This window comes from Danio rerio, chromosome 7 (genome assembly GCF_049306965.1).
Source record: "Danio rerio strain Tuebingen ecotype United States chromosome 7, GRCz12tu, whole genome shotgun sequence".
Taxonomy (NCBI): Eukaryota; Metazoa; Chordata; class Actinopteri; order Cypriniformes; family Danionidae; genus Danio; species Danio rerio.
The window spans coordinates 71,146,192-71,168,028 of record NC_133182.1 but is presented as its reverse complement, the minus strand read 5'-3'; positions in this window follow the sequence as shown (position 1 = coordinate 71,168,028).

Below are 21,837 nucleotides of genomic sequence, written 5' to 3'. Positions count from 1 at the left end.
TGAATAATTAGCTTATTTTCAAAATAAAAGCAGAGTGTTCTTTTAAAGTATTTGCTCATTACAGTTTTTATAAGTCACTTTGGTGCGTTTCTCACAACACCAGTGCATTTCTGCACAACAGTTAATGCATTTATCAAAGCAATTAATACAAACTGCAAAACCTAGCTGATAACCTGCAAAAGCGCGTCACATGCTGAGTCAATATCATCAAAATGAAAAGTCCTGACAACATTGTTTATGAACAAATTAGTCAAATGACTTGGTCATGTTTTCATCATGTCAGTTTACTCCTTTTTTCAATGCAAAAAAGTCAGATTTTGGTAAAACTTCGTGAAAATGCTCAAGATAGTACTATATACTATTTGCACAGCCATTTGAAAACTACAGTAAAGTTAGACATCACTGCATTTAGTGAGTGTATCTAGTACAAAACACTGAATATGTATGTTTCACATTTTTTCTGCATTTGCTCTTTACAGTTTGATTTTTTTCACAGCATTGTGCAGAAGAATAAATACACTCTTATTTACAGTACAACAAACATAAACTTTCTTTGGGTTGAACTGTGCACAACTGTAAACAATATTGCAGAACATATTGAAACTGAACCAACATACATACACAGGTCTGTAAACCATTCATGAAACTGTTCAATTTAGAAGACATTTTCAGTAAAATAAAGATTTAAATATTTTTTTTTATAAAATTAGCTTGCAAGATTTTGACAACTAGTTCAACATTTTTGTATGTAATCACTCAAGTAATGAAATGAAGACTATTAGTTTTATATGGAATGACTATTCAGCATTTACAGGTTTAGTTAATTTTGACTGACATGACATAAGCAAGTGATAATGTTATAAATAGCAGAGAGTTGTATGAAAGCAATTGATGCATGTCCGAAAGCATTTGCAGATTGCTGAAAGGAATGAGAAACTGCTGCTAGGATGTGCACAAATGACTAATTGTTTTAAGAAATGCATGACCTGTTGTGCAAATGTAAATAGTGTTGTGAGAAATGCACCAAAGCCACTAAGAAAAACTGAAATAAAGAAAAGACAGATATTTACGAAAAATACACTTTAGATAATTAGATGTCAGGCAAAATGTTGAGCTGCAGACATTAACAAACACGCCTGATTGAGCGTCTTTTCCATGTCCATTATCAGCAGTGTAATCTGATGTGGGCAGATTAAGCCCCAAAGGCCTCGTTTGTGTGTGTATGTGTGTGTGCTCTTTGAAGACTGGAGTGTGTCAGCTTTTTTTGCTCCGGGGCTGGAGGTGGAGCAAGGTGGTCCGGCTCTGGTTTAGTTTACTCCGCCGTTGCCCTGTGACCCCAAGTAATCAGGGGCCTCTGCGAGGCCAGGTGCAGAGCCACAGAGCCCCACACTGCCTATTCACAGCCTGAGAGATAAGGGCCGCGTCAGCCAGAACCATTCACTGATAACAACACAGAGCTTCATTTCAATCAAAGCACGGAGCGGGGTGGAGGCTCCTGCCTAAATCAAAGCAACCACATAGGGCTTTTTTCCATCAGATTTCAGTATGTCTCTTTAATGGTAATGACTTTGAAATTAAGCACTTTCAATTAAACGAGAACAAAGCAGCAACTTAAAGATGTCAGCGTGGGAAATGAGTTTTAAACTGCATCCAGCTGGGCGTGAATTGTATGTTGAATTAAAATGTGTTTTGATGACATGCCTGTATTGCACCAAGAGCTTCAGTGGGATGCTGGACGGATTCATACATTCATTTTCTTTTAGGCTTAGTCCCTTTATTAATCCGGGCTAGCCACAGCGGAATGAACCGCCAACTTATCCAGCACTTTTTTACGCAGGGGATGCCCTTCCAGCCACAACCCATAACTGATAAACATCCACACACACTCATTCACACACTTATACACTACGGACAATTTAGCCTACCCAATTCACCTGTACCGCATGTCTTTGGACTGTGGGGGAAACCGGAGCACCCGGAGGAAACCCACACGAACGCAGGGAGAACATGCAAACTCCACACAGAAACGCCAACTGACCAAGCCGAGGCTCGAACCAGCGACCTTCTTGCTGTGAGGCGACAGCCTCTGGATGGATTCTAGTTTAAATATGATAATGAATACTGTATAGATTTATACACTGTAAAACCCAACAGTTAACTTTATCAAATAAAATGAGTGTAGTTAACTCAAAATGGACTGAAAGATAATTCTACTCATTTTAACCCCCATGCAAACAACCTATAAGAGGGGATTTTGACATCTAGTTCAACATTTTTGTATGTAATGACTCAAGTAATTAAATGAGGACTATTAGTTTTATATGGAATGACTTTTCAACATTCACAAGTTTAGTGGTGCAGTAGGTATTGCAGACGCCTCACAGCAAGAAGGTCGCTGGGTCGAACCTCGGCTCAGTTGGCGTTTCTGTGTGGAGTTTGCATGTTCTCCCTGACTTCACGTGGGTTTGCTCCGGGTGCTCCGGTTTCCCCCACAGTCCAAAGACATGCGGTACAGGTGAATTGGGTAGGCTAAATTGTCCGTAGTGTATGAGTGTGTGTGTGTGAATGTTTGTGTGGGTGTTTCCCCAGAGATGGGTTGCGGCTGGAAGGGCATCCGCTGCGTAAAAACTTGCTGGATAAGTTGCCGGTTCATTCCACTGTGGCGACCCCGGATTAATAAAGGGACTAAGCATTTTAAATGTGTTGGAAGGAATGAGAAACTGCTACTATGATGTGCACAAATGACTAATATTTTTGAGAAATGCATTAACTGTTGTGCAAATGTAAATAGTGTCATGAGAAATGCACCAAAGCCACAGAGAAAAACTGAGTATATGAAGCAAAAATGTGAAACATACATATTTTGTATCTTGTACTCAGATACCTCACTAAATTTAGTGATGTCTAACTTTTCTTTAGTTTTCAAATGGCTGTGCAAATAGTATACAGTTCTGTCTTGAGCATTTTCAGAAAGTGTCACCAAAATCTGACATTTTTACATTGGAAAAGATGTACAGAGTAAACTGTCACAATGAAAACATGACAAAGCCATTTGACTATGTTGTTCATAAACAATGGTGTCAGGACTTTTCATCTTGATGACTGTCTATGATTTGCTATCCCTTTTGAGCAAGTGACACGCTTTTGCAGGTTATCAATTAGGTTTGGCAGTTTGTACTATTGTTTTGAGAAATGCATTAACTGTAAATAGTGTTGTGAGAAATGCACCAAAGCCACTGAGAAAGACTGTAATAACATTTTAAACAACGACAATACAGTCTGTATTGAAAAATAGTGTCTTTCTGATTAGAAACTCTGGCTGATTACAAACAGAAATGTTGTAACTCCCTGGTAAACGAGGATTTTATTTATTTATTTATTTATTTATTTATTTATTTATTTATTTATTTATTTATTTATTTATTTGATTAAAACCATTTTGGTATTTATTCCTATTTTATTTATTGGTGTAATTGTTTTTATTTCATTAAAATTAGCTTTATGTAATTTTATTTAATTTGATTGATAACCTACAGTGTGATGCTAGATGGATTCCAGTTGTATTTAAGATAGATAGATAGATAGACAGACAGACAGACAGACAGACAGACAGACAGACAGACAGACAGACAGACAGACAGACAGACAGACAGACAGACAGACAGACAGACAGACAGACAGACAGACAGACAGATAGATAGATAGATAGATAGATAGATAGATAGATAGATAGATAGATAGATAGATAGATAGATAGATAGATAGATAGATAGATAGATAGATAAACAAAGTCGCCACCTTGTGGTCACTGTTGGTATCTGAGAGAGCACACTTTGATCAACGGCATCAATATTTTTATTAAAAAGGCTACATTTCTAAGCCTGCTTTACAGAATAATAAACTAAAAATAAAAAGGAGTGAAAATATGTTAAATCACCAGCGGAATGTGTTTGGCACTGGTCAACAAGAGAGAATTAATCAGAGGCACGGGAAGCTGTGTACACATGCTGTTACTTTAAACAAAGGCTTCATTACTGAGAAATGTTGATTAAATGCCTGATATTGTTGATGTTGCCTTTCATCAGATTCCTCTGCTGAACGCCAGAGCAATAATTAACATACAAAAACTGCAGTGGAAATAATGTTATCAAAATTTAATTAAAAATCATTTTGAGCCCAAACAAAAGCAGCACATATCTTCACGCCTCACGGCTTATTTAAATTTTGCGGTATGGGAATTCAATGTTACATAGAATAATAGGACCTATTTGTAAATATGATCACTACAAAAGAAGCCTAGTTTTGCATTTGTAAGGTAAATATGAGCAGTCCTTCCTTGTATAGAGAAATGTTCTGTATAAGATGTTCTGGATGGTTGCCAACATGTGATTGCAGCACACTTAAGTGAAGATTCCAGAACATGTTTACTTTTCTCCTATATAAAAAACAGATATGGTCTATAGTCTTACAATATCAGTATGTTCACTAAACACTGATAAAAATGCTGGGTTCCACACCATTACTTCATGTTGTCCCAACACAAATTCATTCATTCATTCATTTCCCATCGGCTTAGTTCCTTCTTTATCAGGGGTCACCACAGCGGAATGAACCGCCTATATTCCAGCAAGTTTTACACAGCAGATGTCCTTCCAGTAGCCACACATTACTTGGAAACATTCACACACTCATACACTATGGCCAATTTAGTTAACCTAATTCACCTATAGCGCATGTCTTTGGACTGTGGGGGAAACCGAAGCACCTGGAGGAAACCCATGCCAACACAGGGAGAACATGCAAACTCCTGCAGAAATGGCAACTGGCCCAGCTGGGACTCGAACAAGCGACTTGTCTTTTTGCTGTGAGATGACAGTGCTAACCACTATATATATATATATACATTAATAAAACTTATGCAATCTGCACCCCCGAAATGAAAGTACAAAGACTGCCACCTGGTGGTGTAAAGAGAAAACTTATTGATATGAACTTTTTAGATTGCTTTAGTACAATTTGTGTATGATGATAGAAATGCACAATATGTGACTTTTTTTAAGCAATAATACATTTATGCAGTCATAAACATGTTTTGACAGTTAATATGACGGTGATTTGATGCTTCATAAAAGTTGCAGACGCCTTCACCAATATCAAAATGCTTTCGTAAACATCCAGTTATTCTTTACACCAATTAAAAAAAACGGCTACTATGATACAGTACAAATAAATTGCTCTTGACACATGAAAGGGCCAAGCATGCAGCCCCACAACAAGGTGTAAAGTTATTGCGTATCATATTTAACAAACCGTTTATTGCTAATTTGATGTAATTTAGCTCGCATGCATAATTGAATATTAATCAGATGATGTCATTACAATGCTATGCCGTCAGCCAATCGTTGCATTGCTGATCATGATTTCGAGGATCGATAGATCTGTCCTTCACAACACACGCAGTGATCTCAGATCAGTTTACCCAGACATTTTAATCTGATTCACGAACTTCTTTGAAGAACCAAATTAGCCAGAGATAAGTTATCAAGATTAAAAGATGTCATCTTAGATCATTTAAGCGAGCTACGAAGAACAGACCCCAATTCCTAGTTGGATATTTTGAGTCATGACAACCAATGTGTCTCACTCTCATGGAAAAAAAAAATGTGCCTGGCCTTGAATTGCCTATAGCTATGTGTTTTCAGAGAAATGATGGTGTTTCCAGCAGCCTATAAACACTTTTTCACCAAGGACAATAACTATAATTGAAGGTCACTAAACAATAACAGAAATCATACTGTCGTTGTATAAATCATTCCAAATATTAAAGCACACTACAACAATAACAGCATGGAGATCGATTTCAGAATGATTTTTTCTTTTCCAGCTGATAACTATAATAAGACTGACAGCCAATCAGATTCTGACTGAACAGACCCTCACTGCAGCATGCGCTTATGCACTGGTGTGGACATTAATATAGTTGTCTCTTCATAGTTATTATTTTTAGATGGTCTTATTCATTCATTCATTTTCTTTTCCGCTCAGTCCCTTAATTAATCAGGGGTCGCCACAGCGGAATAAAACATTAACCTATCCATTATATGTTTTACACAACGTATGCCCTTCCAGCTGCAACCCATCACTGAGAAAAACCCATACATTCTCATTTACACACATTCACTAAAGACAATTTAGCTTAATCAATTTACCTGTATCGCATGTCTTTATACTTTTGGGGGAAACGGGAGCACATGGAAACTCACGCCAACACGCAACATGCAAACTCCACACAGAAATGCCAACTGACCCAGCTGGGACTCAAACCAGTGAGCTTCTTGCTGTGAGGCGATCGTGCTTCCCACTGCGCCATCGTAACACCTGATAGTCTTTTTAGTTATTATTATTAAGTGGGTAAATGGACTGAGGTCGATCCATCTTCCGTTAAGATATAACTGACATTTCTTTTTTTACAATCTTTCTTCTTTAGCCACAGCCATGTCACCCTGCAGCCCAAGACCGGTTACTCACTGAAGCTAAGCAGGGCTGAGCCTGGTCAGTACCTGGATCAGAGACCACTAGGGAACACTAGGTTGCTGTTGGAAGTGGTGTTAGTGAGGCCAGCAGGGGGCGCTCAACCTGTGGTCTGTGTGAGTCCTAATGCCCCAGTAAAAGTGAAGGGGACACTATACTGTCAGTGGGCGTCGTCTTTCGGATGACATTTACATTTACATTTAGTCATTTAGCCGACGCTTTTATCCAAAGCGACTTACAAATGAGGACAAGGAAGCAATTTACACAACCAAGAGCAACAATGAATAAGTGCTATAAGCAAGTTTCAGGTCTGTAAAGTCTAAGAAGGGAAGTATTAGTAGTATTTTTTTTTTTTTTTTTTTGTACAGTTAGTGTGATATTCAGAGAGGCAATTACAGATTAGGAAGTGTAGTGGAGACTAAATAGTTGAGTTTTTAGTCGTTTCTTGAAAGTAGCGAGTGACTCTGCTGTTCTGATGCAGTTAGGGAGTTCATTCCACCAACTGGGCAGATTGAGCGTGAGCGTTCGCGAAAGTGATTTCTTCCCCCTTTGGGATGGAACCACGAGGCGACGTTCATTCACAGAACGCAAGTTTCTGGAGGGCACATAGATCTGCAGAAGCGAGAGCAGATAAGAAGGAGCAAGGCCAGAAGTCACTTTGTAGGCAAACATCAGAGCTTTGAATTTGATGCGAGCAGCAACTGGCAGCCAGTGCAAACGGAGTAGCAGCGGAGTGACATGTGCTCGTTTAGGTTCATTGAAGACCACTCGTGCTGCTGCATTCTGGAGCAGTTGAAGAGGCTTGATAGAGTTAGCTGGAAGCCCAGCTAGTAGAGAGTTACAGTAATCCAGTTTGGAGAGAACAAGAGCTTGAACAAGGAGTTGAGCTGCATGTTCAGATAAGAAGGGTCGGATCTTTCTGATGTTATAGAGTGTGAATCTGCACGATCGAGCAGTTCTAGAGATGTGGTCAGAGAAGTTTAGTTGGTCATCAATCGTTACTCCAAGGCTTTTCACCATTTTGGATGCAGTAATGGTTGCCCCGTCCATCTGGATTAAAAAGTTATGGTGTAGAGTCGAGTTGGCAGAAACTACAAGCATTTCCGTTTTTGCGAGGTTCAGCTGAAGATGATGATCTTTCATCCAGTGTGAAATATCCAACAGGCAGGCTGAAATGCGAGCTGGAACCGAGGGATCATCAGGATGAAAAGAGAGGTATAGCTGGGTATCATCAGCATAGCAGTGGTAGGAGAATCCATGTCTCTGGATGACTGGTCCTAGAGATGATGTGTAGATGGAGAAGAGAAGTGGCCCAAGAACAGAGCCTTGAGACGTTAAACCGAGGTCCTGACTCTCTGTGGTCATTAATAATCCCATGGCACTTCTCGTGAAAGAGCAGGGGTGTAACCCCGGTCTCCTGGCCAAAGTCCCTTGCGATCATGGCCTCCCAATCATCCCCTTCCACCGAATTGGCTCGATCACTGTCTCTCCACTCCACCAATAGCTGGTGTGTGGTGAGCGCACTGGCGCCGTTGTCCTGTGGCTGCCGTCGGATCATCCAAGTGGATGCTGCACACTGGTGGTGGTGTGAAGAGACCCCCCTCATGATTGTAAAGCGCTTTGGGTGTATGGCCATACACAATAAATGAGCTATATAAATACACATTACATCACATTCTAGAAAATTTGGTTACATTTATACAACAACATTATAACCAAAAATGAACTAGTTACTAGTTACGTCTTACAAAAAGTAACTCAATTACTTCAATTATTAATTTATTAATCGATTACTTACACCATGAAGTAATGAGTTACTGTTAATAGTAATTTTTGAGTTACTTTTCCAAAGAACATTTTTAATGCTCCCATTAATGCCCTTATAACGCCACTGCAGAGCTGCATGGGGAACACACTGATCAACTTCTCAATTTTAATTCATTTGCTACTACAACACAAGAAAAACTTTAACAAAATATATTTAAACACTAATTTATTTAAGTCAGACCAGCAGCACAAAAATGAAAAAAAAAATCCCAAGGTGATAAACCAGCTGAATAATATATTCAGAAACAAAAACTAAAGTTACTTCTTCAGCATTATAAAAGTTGTGGTTTTTAACCATTAAACACCTTCATTCACAGCTTGAGTAGGAAAACTAACATCCAACAAACACAAAGCCTTTATGAAATAAACAAATGAAATTATCTCAATTATCATTCAGAATCAATTTGGTGAATCTCAGCGCCAAAAAAACTGGTATTATAGACAACCATAAACTTTATGCATTATAAATAAAACAAAAACAGAACAGCTGCTCAAAAATGATCTATGTGCAATTTTCAAACTAACCAGCCTGATCTCGCGAGAAAATGTCAGTTTGTTATGTTTTGCCAGTTTAGTGCTAATTTGTACAAAATTGTACGATTTTAAAAAGGTGTGGCACCTAACCCCACTCCTAAACCCAACCGTCATTGGGGGGGTGAGCAAATCATACTAAATTGTACGAACTAAGCTGTGGTCACACTGGGCTTTTCCTCCAATAGACTTCCATTCATACACACGCGAATGCGTCTGACCGGCAACGCGGGGTCATGCGTCAAGATTCGCAGGTTGCTGCGGTGCAAAGTTCAAGCTTGGTGAACTCTGACCTGTGAAATCGCATCACTTGACTGCGTAAGAACAATGGAGGATCAAAACATGACCTCTCTGGACAGAAATTTAAAACATAGAGCAATCGCTCGCGTTTAAAAATGTCTAATAAGCTTGTTTAATCCTGCCCCTTTTCGCAGCGCCGCACGACAGAATATCGCATGCTCAAACTCTAATGTGGCCGCAGCTTTAGATCGTACAAATTCATACGAATTAGCCACTAAATTAAAAAGTTACGAATTGCTGTGAGATTGTGTTGAACTAACCACAAATTAAATGTGTCAACAACATATGGAAAGTAAGCTGTGTATACAGTATTTAAAGAGCAAAATCTGCTGTTGTTTAACAGCTATAAAAATATGTAAAATAATTTTTAAAAATAAATCACTGTATTTTTTTTTTTGAGCATTACGACTAGGTAATCGAACTAGCACGATTAATCGTAAAAAACACAATCTTTATTTAGCTACGATTCAGCCAATTATATTTTTAAGCTCAGGAGAGAAGCGTAAAGACGAGCACACAAGTCTTTTGATGTGTTGCCAACTTAGCATTTGTAGCAAGATTTAGCAACTTTTCATAATACCCTCGCAAGTTTTTTTTTTTATTTCAAAAAGCACCTAGCAGCAAATTTAGCAATTTCAAACATTCATTTGGCTACTTTTAGCAATTTTTCAAAAGTGACTCAAAAGCGCAGTGGCTGCAGGTTTCACTCAGTAGAGTAAATTGCTAGCTCAGATGGTTTTTCATATTTGTTAATTCACTGATATTAATAACGTGTAATTGTTGGTAATTTAGGTAGCAATCCATTCCAAAAGAGCTATAATTGTTGTCACTTTCACAAATGTGTTAATTTCATTCATTCATTTTCTTGTCGAGTTAGTCCTTTTATTAATCCGGGGGTCGCCACAGCGGAATGAACCGACAACTTTTCCAGCATGTTTTTACGCAGCGGATGCCCTTCCAGCCGCAACCCATTTCTGGGAAACATCCACACACACATTCACACACTCATACACTACGGGCAATTTAGCTTACCCATTTCACCTGTACCACGTCTTTGGACTGTGGGGGAAACCGGAGCACCCGGAGGAAACCCATCCGAACGCAGGGAGAACATGCAAACTCCACACAGAAACGCCAACTGAGCCAAGCTCGAACCAGTGACCCAGCGACCTTCTTGCTGTGAGGTGACAGCACTACCTACTGTGCCACTGCTTCGCCATGTGTTAATTTCACAAGTTAAAAAGAGTAAGCACACAAGCTGTGATTGTTTAAAGAATGTAACTGTTCTTCATCAGTGTTACATTTAAAAAGAATATCTTATCAAAAAATGTTTGTATTACTTTTACAAATAGTCAAATAATGTTTCTCCCGAGTTGGCCAGTCAATTACATTAATTCCTTTTTCATTTTCTTTTTAGCTTAGTCCCTTTATTAATCCGGGGTCGCCACAGCGGAATGAACCGCCAACTTATCCAGCACATATTTTACGCAGCGGATTCATTGCGGTTTTCCACTCAGTAAGTAACAAAGAAACTAAATTAGCCCTAGTGTATGTGTGTGAATAGGTGTGTATGGGTGTTTCCCAGTACTGGGTTGCAGCTGGAAGGCCATCCACTGTGTAAAACATATGCATGGCAAGAACATGCAAACTCCACACAAAAATGTCAACAGGGCCGCCCTTTATAGGATATTTACAGATTTTATGTTAGCAAATTTTGGTCAAAGTATTGGTTCCATATGTTATTTTTGATTATCCAGAAATGATCTGATTGATGGCGGATCCAAAATGTGAAGCACAGTGATTTGTGATTCATTTATCCACTAGACTGTTATAAAGCATTTAAACAATCTAAAGAGCCTTTCTCTACTGTTATGCTACCTTTTTGTGAAATATTCCATGAATGTAAAGATTCTTCATGAAACTACAGATGCCTTACTTACAGTAGGGTGGTTTCTGAATACATGTTTACAGTACTTGAAGTAGAGGCATTTTATCATCAAGTACATCGATTAATTCAACCCTTCAATGCAAGTCTATACAATACATGTTGCATTTAATGGTGCATATGCAACATGGTAACCAGTGTTTGGTGTAATGGACCCTTTCCAGGAGCATGTTATGACTCGTTTAACTGTTATCAGCATCTTCAATCCTTGAAAGTTTTAATATTTCGATTTTTTTTTAAATGTATGAAAATTTGTATGTATTTGTGTATGTATTAAATCATCTTTGCTTTAAATTACAAAAAAACAAATTACTGCTAGTGTAAGGTGTTTTTAATGCAGCGTCTATGGGACAGGACAGTAAATATGACGTTATTGTCTCCTCTGGCTGCCGTCATCAGTCTCTCACATATTTTTTTTCCTTTTTCTGAACATTTTCATAACATCATTGTGGATTTTTTTTTTGAGCAAATAAGATTGAGAATTATTTAAGCAAATAAGACTGTAAAAAAAAAAAATTTGTTGTACTCTCCCATTCACCAATATGAGGTCTATCAGACGTTAGATTGCCATACTTGACGAATGTCAGTCTTTGACGTCAATATGACGTTGGATTTTAATCACTTTCCAAAACAACCTAAAATAAAACAAAAAAGATTGTTGTATCAACCATCATTATTGAACGTCAAAATAACGTTGTTAGACACAGACTAGACAATGAATTTTGGTCAACTGATGTCACGACCTAAATCTCACCTAACATTAATGTCTTATGGCGTTGTGTTTAGGCACGGGCCGGTATAAGATTCTGACAGTATGATAACCTTGGATAAAAATATCACGGTTTCACAATATTGATTACTGCTCTGAAATATGTTATTTTAAATGTCTGTGTGAAAAACAAAAAACTTTTTTCACCTTTGAACATAATATATTTTATTTTGAGAAACATTTAAATATTTTGAAACGTTAAACACCCCAGCAGGCACAGGATGTCAACATGACATCAGATTGATGTTGTACCCCAACGTCAAGGGGACGCTGCATTCTGTTTGGAAATGAAAATCAGGTTGACGTCAGAACCCAACATCAGCCTGACATCAATGTCCAGCGTCCAACCTAAAATCAACCTAAAATCAACCAAATATCAATGTCTAATGATGTTACAGCTTAATGTTGTGTAGATGTAACTACCATGACATCTATCAGACTTTGGATTTTGGTTGCCATACCTGACAAACAAATGTCAGTATTTGACGTCAAAATGACGTTGATTTAATATGTTGGCTTGACGTTGGATTTTGGTCACTTTCCAACACAATCTAAAATTAACCAAAAAGATTATTGTAGCAAGCATCATTATTGGTTGTCAAATTAACGTCGTTAGATGCTGACTACACAATAAATTTTGGTCAACTGATGTCACAACCTAAATCTCACCTAACATTAATGTCTTATGGCGTTGTGTTTAGGCACGGGCCGGTATAAGATTCTGACAATATGATAACCTTGGATAAAAATATCACGGTTTCACAATATTGATTACTGCTCTGAAATATGTTCTTTTTAAATGTCTGTGTAAAAAACAAAAAACTTCTTTCCCCTTTGAACAATTTATTTTATTTTGAGAAACATTTAAATATTTTGGAACGTTAAACACCCCAGCAGGCACAGGATGTCAACATGACATCAGATTGATGTTGTACCCCAACGTCAAGGGGACGCTGCATTCTGTTTGGAAATGAAAATCAGGTTGACGTCAGAACCCAACATCAGGCCAACGTCAATGTCCAACTTTCAACCTAAAATTAACCTAAAATCAACCGAACATCAATGTCTAATGATGTTACAGCTTAATGTTGTTTAGATGTTACTACTATGACATCTATCAGACGTTGGATTTTGGTTGCCATACCTGACAAACAAATGTCAGTATTTGACATCAATATGACGTTGATTTAATATGTTGGCTCGACGTTGGATTTTAATCACTTTCCAACACAATCTAAAATCAACCAAAAAGATTTTTGTATCAAGCATCGTTATTGGATGTCAAAATAACGTTGTTAGACGCTGACTAGACAATAAATTTTGGTCACCTGATGTCACCTAACATTAATGTGTTATGGCGTTGTGTTTAGGCACGGGCCGGTATAAGATTCTGACGGTATGATAACCTTGGATAAAAATATCACGGTTTCACAATATTGATTACTGCTCTGAAATATGTTCTTTTAAATGTCTGTGTGAAAAACCAAAAACTTTTTTCACCTTTGAACATAATTTGTTATTTTGAGAAGCATTTAAATATTTTGGATCGGTAAACACCCCAGCAGGCACAGGATGTCAACATGACATCAGATTGATGTTGTACCCCAACGTCAAGGGGACGTTGTATTCTGTTTGGAAATGAAAATCAGGTTGACGTCAGAACCCAACATCAGGCCAACGTCAATGTCCAACTTTCAACCTAAAATTAACCTAAAATCAACCGAACATCAATGTCTAATGATGTTACAGCTTAATGTTGTTTAGATGTTACTACTATGACATCTATCAGACGTTGGATTTTGGTTGCCATATCTGACAAACAAATGTCAGTATTTGACGTCAAAATGACGTTGATTTAATATGTTGGCTAGACGTTGGATTTTGGTCATTTTGCAACACAATCTAAAATCAACCAAAAAGATTTTTGTATCAAGCATCGTTATTGGATGTCAAAATAACGTTGTTAGACGCAGACTAGACAATGAATTTTGGTCACCTGATGTCACGACCTAAATCTCACCTAACATTAATGTCTTATGGCGTTGTGTTTAGGCACGGGCCGGTATAAGATTCTGACGGTATGATAACCTTGGATAAAAATATCACGGTTTCACAATATTGATTACTGCTCTGAAATATGTTCTTTTAAATGTCTGTGTGAAAAACAAAAAACTTTTTTCACCTTTGAACATAATGTTATTTTGAGAAGCATTTAAATATTTTGGATCGGTAAACACCCCAGCAGGCACAGGATGTCAACATGACATCAGATTGATGTTGTACCCCAACGTCAAGGGGACGTTGTATTCTGTTTGGAAATGAAAATCAGGTTGACGTCAGAACCCAACATCAGGCCAACGTCAATGTCCAACTTTCAACCTAAAATTAACCTAAAATCAACCGAACATCAATGTCTAATGATGTTACAGCTTAATGTTGTGTAGATGTTACTACTATGACATCTATCAGACGTTGGATTTTGGTTGCCATACCTGACAAACAAATGTCAGTATTTGACATCAATATGACGTTGATTTAATATGTTGGCTCGACGTTGGATTTTAATCACTTTCCAACACAACCTAAAATCAACCAAAAAGATTTTTGTATCAAGCATCGTTATTGGATGTCAAAATAACGTTGTTAGACGCAGACTAGACAATGAATTTTGGTCACCTGATGTCACGACCTAAATCTCACCTAACATTAATGTCTTATGGCGTTGTGTTTAGGCACGGGCCGGTATAAGATTCTGACGGTATGATAACCTTGGATAAAAATATCACGGTTTCACAATATTGATTACTGCTCTGAAATATGTTCTTTTAAATGTCTGTGTGAAAAACAAAAAACTTTTTTCACCTTTGAACATAATGTTATTTTGAGAAGCATTTAAATATTTTGGATCGGTAAACACCCCAGCAGGCACAGGATGTCAACATGACATCAGATTGATGTTGTACCCCAATGTCAAGGGGACTGTAACGAGGAGACTGACACGGAGGGATCCATTATTCAGTATTTATTGCTCAAGCTCTTATTCACACACACAATATGCACTAATGTGCAAACACACAACAACAACAGTCTATGATGAATAAAGACTGGCGATGAACAGACATAGGGAGTATTACCAGGCATAGATTGAGAGCAGGCTGCAAGTATCAGAGTCCGTGAACCAGGCGTGGGTCGTGGGCAGGTAGCGAACATCAGAGTCCGTATAACAGGCGTGGTTCGTGGGCAGGCAGCGAGAATCAGAGTCCGTATACAATGCGTGGGTCGTGGGCTGGCAGAAGGCGAAGCAGAGTCAAGAAACAGGCTGGAGTAATACACGAGGAATCAGGCAGGAATAACACTCAGAAATGCTGGCCGGGGCTAAACAAGACTTTGCACTGAATGAGCGTTTGGTGCTGGCTTATAAAGGGTACGTGGGTCATTAGCGGGATTCAGTACAGGTGTGCATGATCAGAGTAAATGGATGATGTAATGCTTAGAAGTTCGGAGATGGTGGCCTCTGCTGGCCAGCGAGGGGAATGACTGGGACCAAGTCGGTGACAGGGACGTTGCATTTTGTTTGGAAAATGAAAATCAGGTTGACGTCAGAACCCAACATCAGGCCGATGTCAATGTCCAACATCCAACCTAAAATTTTGGCTGCCATACCGGAAAAATAAATGTCAGTGTTTGGCATCAATATGACGTTGGCTTAAGATGTTGGCTCGACATTGGATTTTGTTTTCTTTCCAACACAACCTAAAATCAACCAAATATCAACGTCATTTCAAGAGTTCACACTTAGCTGATGATTGGTAATAAAGCTAGTTTGGCATGCTGTCCCGGGAAAGAGCCCCGAGCTCAAAAGATCCTCCAGCCTGGAGCTCTCTCCCGTTGCAGGGCGAGAGGGGAGTTTGAACTTGGGTAGATCTCGAGATTTGGTTTGGTCAATTTATGCCGAGTTCAGACTGCATGATTTTCAAAGTAGTCGTGTCACAGATGTTTTCACACTGCATGACTATCTGGGCTAGCGTTTCGTCGCTGCTTTGTTTACACTGCAAGATGGATCGGGGACAGGGGCTTTCAGATTGCATGACTTTACTATAGGAAGAATCACCGACAACTTCATCCAAACTACGTCTCACAGCCAAAAACACGTAGCATATCTTTGTTATTAACGACATAATGAGAAAGAAGCCTTTAATGGGGTAGAACATGTACATGTTTGCTTACCTGGGTTTAAAGGGAATTAGCCATTTCTCCTCAACGTTGATGATAAACAAATTTTTTTCTGTATGAACCGTCAAACAGACACGGTTGCTCCTGAGTCCTGTCAAACCTCCACTAGTTTTTCCTCCATTTCGTGGGTCCAAATAAACCGAAAAAGAGCGCTTTTAACTTCTCTCTCAGCCTCCCGCTGGCCTGCAGCAGGTATATACACACACACACAAGTGAAAGCTGCTCTCTCATTGGCTGTAGGCGATCGCCGATGTTATTTTCAGTCAAAACTCAATTCACACGGCATGATTTGAATAGCCGACAGCTCCAGATATTTAGCACGCCAAATATCTCGCAGGCATCGGCGACTCATCGGCGATTCTCTCAGATCGCGTCTTTGATAGTTCATACTGTGTGATTGTCACTCACGTGCACGAGCAGCGATTTGCCTGTGATTTCAGGCATTTGTCGGCGATTTCTCAAAACCTGTCGGCGAGCCAAAATCGGGGCTAAAATCACGCAGTCTGAACTAGGCATTACTTAAGTCTCATGTTTTTGGGAGTGTGGGAGGAAACCGGAGCACCCGGGGAAAACCCACGAAAGCACGGGGAGAACATGAACTCCGCACGAAAATGCTGTCCGGTTGGGTTGATTCCCGAGTCGGAGGCATTTTTTGCTGTTAGGCCGCAGTGCTAGCCACTGGGCCGCCGTGCTGCCCTGTAGAAAAGAGGAGGAGAAGGGGTGGAAGGGGGGATTCTTCAAGACAAAGATGACTAAAGGTAAGATGTTTGGTTATTTATACTGGGTTAGGAATAGTCTGATTGGTGGTTTGTAAATTAGCTTGACTCAGGGCCAGCCGTGTCAATCATAAGCACGTGATCCTCTCGAAATTAGTTTACGAATAAACTTCACTTGACGTCATTATTGAATGTCAAATTAACGTTGTACTTAGATGCTGGCTAGACATTGAATTGTGGTCACCTGACATCATGACCTACATCTAACCTAACATTAGCGTCTTATGATGTTGTGTGCCCTCTGGGATGTCAGGCTAAATAATTCAAATAAATCATTGAATCAATCATTCTGCGGTCTTCACTTGCTTCAAAAACTGATATCTCTACAATTTAAAATGAAATCTTTGGAGATCTTTTCTGCTGGTGATACTGTTGTCTAAAAAAGTAAACAAAAAAAATAAAAAAAAAACACACACACCACAGGAGCGGTATAGCAGAAAAATTTGCTAACTTTAAAGCCTTGACTTTTCCAAACCACGGTATACCTTGAACACGGTTATCGTCCCATGTCTAGTTGAGTGCTTTCTGGGTAGTAACACTGTACGTAACACTGATGGTAGCTCAAAAAAAAAGATCCTAAATGCTTTGAGATGTGCTGTCTGCGGTTTTCAGATGTCACTGTGTTACAGTAACCCCGGCCGCTGCTGTGCTCTGGCTGAGAACCAGGAAGAGCCCTAGTCTCCAGGCAACAGCTGAGGTTTTTTGATGTCCAAATGTTTGTGGACTAAATGTCTCTTTAATTCAATTCTGTAATGCAGTGTTTGAAGATACGGATCAATGGCTACTGCCTTTGATGGTCCTCCTGGTACTCAGAGGCATGTCATTGTGACAATCCCACACTGCGGGGACGCAACAAATACAGCTATGATCATATTCGGCTGCTGATGTTTCTCAAAGAGAGGAAAAAGAGGGGGGTTTAATAGCCAATCCTTGCCAGAAAAGGATTAGCTACACATGCTATACCACAGACCAGCACGCTGAAAGGGGACCATCATATTGTTCTTTTGTGTTGTCCCTGTTTCTGAAAGCATGCTATTAGGTTAATGTAAGACGAGCAAAGTGAAGCATGGACGAGTGAGATTTCCACCTAATCAAGGGCCATTCATCACAGACTCACTTTAAATGTATTTAAACATTGAAAGTGTATTAACCCCTCCACGGTCACCCCACATTTGGATCCCATGCTTGCAAATTATAGGAGATATATACATATTACACTTCTTTTTTTTTTTTTTTTTTGATGTACTGAAAAATGTATTGATAACAGAATGGTGACAGAAATACAGGTAAAGTCTGAATTATTATCCCTTCCTGATTTATTCCCCCCCCCCTCCATATTTTTCCTCCTATATATATATATATATATATATATATATATATATATATATATATATATATATATATATACACACACACACACCCAGTTGAAGTCAGAATTATTAGCCCTTTCTTTTTTAAATATTAAAACAGAGCAAGGAAATTTTCACAGTATGTCTGATAATAATTTTTCTTCAGGAGAAAGACTTATTTGTTTTATTTTGGCTAGAATAAAAGCCAAAGCTTTAAGCTATTTTTTTCGATAGTCTACAAAACAAACCATTGTTATACAATAACTTGCCTAATTACCCTAACCTGCTTAGTTAACCCAATTAACCAAGTTAAGCCTTTAAATGTCACTTTATGCTGTTTAGAAGTATTTGAAAAATATCAAGTCAAATATTGTTTACTTTCATCATGACAAAGATAAAATAAATCAGTTATCAGAAATGAGTTATTAAACTATTATGATTATAAATGTGTTGAAAAAAAAACTTCTCTCTGTTAAACAGAAATTGGGGAAAAAATAAACAGGGGGGCTAATAATTCTGACCTCAACTGTGTGTGTGTGTGTGTGTGTGTGTGTATGCATGCATACAGGTTGAACAGTGGTGGTGATAGAATGCAGTCTTATCTTGTTCCTTTCCAGGCACCTGCACACATAGGGCTCAACCTGTGCAGTGCACATGCCCGTTTTAGACTTGGATAGAAAGTGCCCTTCCAAAATGATCAAAAGTGCCCCCGCGACCCCCACGCCCTTCAGTAGGCGCGCAACAACACCGCTCGTTAGTACGCGCGCCCCCCAACACCCACCCCTCCTTACAGTACGCGTGCGACAACACCGCTGATCAGAACGCGCGCGACAACACGGCTCTTCAGTACGCGCGTGGCGGCGGCAACGACGACAACAACAACCAACCCCCAAGCCCCTCTCCCCCCCCCCAAATTTTATTGAACACATAAATTAAATGAGATTTTTAGTGTTGATACATGATGAAAATTCTAAAAATTTTCGTTTTTTTTGTTATAAAAATGTCCTTAAGACAGTGAAAAAGTCTTCTAGGATCATTAAAAGCAGGACAGTCCAGTGAAATGTGTTTTACTGTGAGAGGAGTGCAGTACAAACATTGAGTGGGGTCTTCATCTTTAAGCAAAAAGGCATGGGTTAATCTTGTATGTTCAATACGAAATAAAAATCACTTGATCAAATATAGTCTTAAATGTCTTATCAGGTTGATTTCAGGTTGTATTTCATACAGTTTATTATTTTCCAATGCATCCCATTCCTCTTGAGTGGCTTATTCTAGCTGAAGTAAAACAAATAAGACTTTATTCACAAGAAAAGATATTATCAGACATACTGTGAAAAATCCCTTGCTCTGTTAAGCTTCATTTGGAAAATAATTTAAAAAAAAAAAGAAAATACTGGAGCAGGGCAAATAATTTTGACATCAACTGTAAATGTGGCAAGAAATGATTTAATTAAGCAACTTGTTTCTGTTTTGTTCAGGCCCTGAAAGGAGGGTTTTCACAAACAAACAGGATCCATCAAAGCTATCTTAAACTGAAAATAGCTTCTGGCAGAACTTATCCATTAAATATGATTATAACCAGATGTGAGCGCTGATTAGATAAGTGACACAGGGCTACAAAAAGGGGGTTTTAGTGACTATATTAACCAAAGCAATGACAAAAAAGATAACAAAAATGGATTCAGTATTGTGTGTTAATTACAAATATCTCCTTTTTTTTTTTTTAAAGGAACATATTTAGCATTTTAAGATATAACGAGGCTTTTACAATAACAAATAAAGGTGTTTTATTGGTTTCACAAAGAACCTCTAAAATCCTTTTCCTTTTTAAAAGGTTTTTGATATTCTATTTGATATACTTCACATAACTGAGAACAGATTTTTTAAGAACTGCTCACTAATGGGGACTTCGGGTTCTATATGGCCTTGCAGTAAAAATATATTTTCGAACCTTTTGTTTTTAAGACTGTATAAAGTAAATATATTTATCATTTTAGAGCTTACTTAATGATAAAACACAGTCACAAAATAATATTTTATCAAAGCAGTCATTCAGTTATGATGCCAAAAATCAAACTATTAGCAGTCAAACTAAAGGTTTTCAAATCTGACATCACAAATTCAAAAAAGCCAGCTTGATCTCATGAGGAAACGCAAGTATTTTACGTTTTGTCAGTTTACTGGTTCAGTTCAGTACGAGTTCATTTATTTTCATACGAGTTCAGTCTTATGAAAATAAAAAGGAGGCGTGGCACCCAACCCCACCCTTAACCCCAACCGTAATTGGGTGATGAGGAAATTGCACTAAATTGTACAAATTAGATTGTACGAATTCATACGAATTAGCCACTAAATCAAAAGGTTACAAATTGCTGTAAGATTGCATTGAAATAGCTGTCGCATAAAACATGGTAAAAAGAGATAGCAAAATTTGATAGTACTGAAGCTTTTTATGACAGAATAAAATGTGAAAAAATCTTGATCTTGTGTTTCAGGTCTGGCTTAAACAAAGAAACATTAAAGGTAGTACTTAGAAATTAGGGCTGCTCGATATTGAAAAAATTATACTCTAATATTTTTTCTGCAAATATTGTGATATTAATACAATTTCACAAGCAAGTGTGCCGCAAGCCTGCGTTTGAGTGAGGGTCTCGGCCGTTAGATCGCCCCCTGGGGGCTGGCTGCAGTACAAGTCATAAAGCCCGCCTCCTCCGTGTTAATGAAGGAGACTTGAGCCCAAATAAAAAAAATTATTACACCTGCAATAAAATGTCCCGAAAGATGGTTCTGGTCGATTAAGGCACTGGTTATTGTGCTGAAATAGGTGCAGATCTTCATTTTTGTAAACAGTTTGTTTTTAGCAGTAATTTAATGCTGGGCGTGTCATCGTGATTGACAGCTGTGATTGACAGTTTCTCAAAGGAGACCGTCTGAGCTTCGGCAGGAGACTGAAGTGTTATTATTCGATTTCTGTGTTATTTTACCATGACAAAATGAGTTCAGCAGTAAACTACAGTTTCTGACATACATGATCCTGGTGGAACACTGTTTATTCGCTAAGGTTAGGGCTTTTTTCGGGCTTATTAGTTTGCTGATACACACCTAGCCACCCAGATGGCAAAATACACTCGGACCAGTTCGGCTAGATTCTCGCCTGCCGGAGACTTACCCCTCAGAGCTCAGACTGACCTCAGACTGACTACCTCAGCTGGACCTTCTCCGGATGCCTGGACTCACTGCCCAATTCCAGCCCGAGTCAATCGAGCCAGATGCGGCGGCCGAGCGAGCCGGCGCTGCCGCATGCGAGCCGGAATCAGCCCGCGACGCCTCGAGTAAGTTATGCGCTGCAGCCCGGAGCTGGCGCGATTGAATATAAAAAACCCTCATATTTGCTAACGTTATTACATCCATTTGTGTTGATATGACAGCAAACGCATGCTGAGAAGTTCGGGGGGCGTGGTTGATTTTACATAAAGCGTTTGGTTGGAAGCTCGACTCCGCTCATTTTCGCGGCTCCTCTTCTGGCTCCATCAGACAGTCCTTCTGCGCATGTCAAGGCTCCAATTTCAGCAGTCT